This window comes from Pteropus vampyrus, unplaced genomic scaffold (genome assembly GCF_000151845.1).
Source record: "Pteropus vampyrus isolate Shadow unplaced genomic scaffold, Pvam_2.0 Scaffold36, whole genome shotgun sequence".
Taxonomy (NCBI): Eukaryota; Metazoa; Chordata; class Mammalia; order Chiroptera; family Pteropodidae; genus Pteropus; species Pteropus vampyrus.
Window position 1 is genome coordinate 6,689,967 of NW_011888817.1, and position 2,300 is coordinate 6,692,266.

General features: G+C 45.6%; 1 protein-coding gene across 2 annotated transcripts in view; it reads left to right on the forward strand.

The window, feature by feature from the left end:
* RAB42 (RAB42, member RAS oncogene family) overlaps positions 1 to 2,300 on the forward strand; it is an 8,423-nt gene that overhangs the window by 3,129 nt on the left and 2,994 nt on the right. For both annotated transcript variants that reach the window (XM_023529222.1, XM_023529221.1), the window contains exon 3: positions 1,719 to 1,896. The gene's annotated coding sequence lies outside the window, so the exon portion shown is untranslated. The remainder of the gene's footprint in view (positions 1 to 1,718; positions 1,897 to 2,300) is intronic.

Below are 2,300 nucleotides of genomic sequence, written 5' to 3' on the forward strand. Positions count from 1 at the left end.
CAGAACTTACAAAGAACATGGGGGACCTTTTTGGGGTGAGAGATGTTCATTATCTTGATTATGGTAATGGGTTCATGGGGTATACACTTATGTCATGACTCCTTATATTGTACATTTTTAATATGTGCAGTTTGTGTATCAGTATACCCCAATAAAGATTATTTTTTAAAAGTAAGCAAGAAAAAATTTAGATCATGTAATTTACCTGCCCCCAAATCACTGACTTCTCAACACATTTGGAATAAAAGCCAAAGTCTCCAGGATGGCCTCTGAGGCCACGGATGATTTAGCTCTTCCTCCTCTCGGCCGTCATTGCCCATCACTTGCTTCCTCCTTCATTCTGCTCCCTCTTCCCAGTCTCTCTGCTCTTTGCCTGCTTCCATGTCAGGACCTTTGCTCTTGCTGTTCTTTCTGTCTGGAACTAGCCTCCCTGCATCTTTGTGGTCAGCACATGTGGACAGTGCACTGTCAGCATTAGGTTCCTTGACAGCCACACTACTCACTCCCTACTTCTCCTGAGTTTCTGTTCAAATGTCACGTCAGACTACCATAATTTGATATAACACCCTGCCACCTCTCAAGCCATTTCCCTGCTTATTATTTATAACACTTACTGCTCCCTGTCCTCACATTATATATGTATTTATTTCTTCTCTATTACCATGTGAGCTCCCCAAGAACAAGAATTGTGTCTTTTTATTTTCACTGCTATGTAAGTAAGTGCCCGGTACATAAGAGACAGCTAGCACTATTGAAATAATTACTATGTGAAAGAATGAATTAACGAATAAAACTTGGCCAAGGTAACATCGCTAGCAAGTGGCAGTTGGTACTAAAATCCAGATCTGTCTATTGCAAATGTGCATAGCCTTACCTGCTATGTTATGTTGACTTCCAGAACTACCCTATGAGGTGGGTGCCACTGTTTGCCTCACTTAATAGAAAGGGAAGCAGGGGTGGGAGGAGAGATGACTTGCCCCAGGTCACACAGTGAGTCTGTAGCAAGATCAGCTGACATCTGGATTCAAGGGCCAGGTGCAGGAAGAGGCAGGCATATGACCCCAGCCCACAGCAGAAGCATATCAGAGAGGAAGTTCAAAGAACCCAATGCTGACAGTGCACTGTCCACATGTGCTGACCACAAAGACTTCTGGGAAGGCTGGGTTCAGACTGCATTTCAAGCTGTTTCCTGACTCTGCCTTTGTCCAACTGCCCTTCTTCCCTGACCTCCCCAGTTCCCAGTTGTCCTTGGAGACCCACCTTCAGCAACACCTCCTCCAAAAGATCTTCTCTGACCCTATATCTCCCTGAGTCCTGCTCTATTGTGGTATTTGACTGATTGACTGACTGAACGAATGAATGAATAAATAGCACTTATCTACTTTCATTAATTCATTCAACCATAAATATTTACTGAGTTCCTGCTTTGTGTCAGCACTAAGGATACAACCATTGATCCCCTGCCCTCAAGGGGCTTGATCCTATGAGGGAGACAGACATCACAGTGGACAAAAGGGCACATGACTTCAGTGGCCAGTCAGTGAGGGGCTTCCTAAGACCTGAAGTAGGGATTAGTTAGTCTTCTGAAGAGCAGAAGAGGAGTGTTCTTGGCAGAGGCTGAGAAAAGATGCTCAGCATGGCTGGAGCTCAGAGCACCAGTGGTAGATAAAGAAGGGGGCTGGGGGCATCTGCAGGGACCTGACATAAATATTTTCCAGCCTAATAGAGTGAGGTGGAGAGAATGTCTTGATGGAGGAACTGGTAAGGGCAGGTGATAGTGGAGCAGACTCCCATTTTGGGCAGTACCGACAGAAGACAATCCCTTCAACACGGATCCTTCTTGAGGTGCCTTCTGGTTCCTGGATTCTCAGGCTCCTCTCTCTCCTACTCCTGGAGGTAAGAGGCGAGCACAGACATTCCTTCATGTTTTCCCTGAAGCGGGGCCAAGGGCCAGGATTACTTGGAGACCTGACAGTATGGCTACTCATTGATTTGTTTAGGGTTGGCCAGAAGAAAACCTGGGCCTTCCCAGATCCCCAAAATGTCTAGCCAGAAACAGAAATAGCAAACAAGGTTTTAGCGCTGGGTAGACTTGGACGCTAGTCTCAGTCTTCATTGCTGGTTACTTCTTTGAACCTCAGTTTCCTCATCTGTAAAAACGATCAAGATAACAACTCCTGTTCACTCAGTTGTGCAAGGAGGAACTGTGATGATGTGATATTTGCAACAGTGAGGACTCCCTACCACCCCACCAATTTGCCCAAACAAGTTAAACTGTTAAAACCCGCTTATCTGGGACC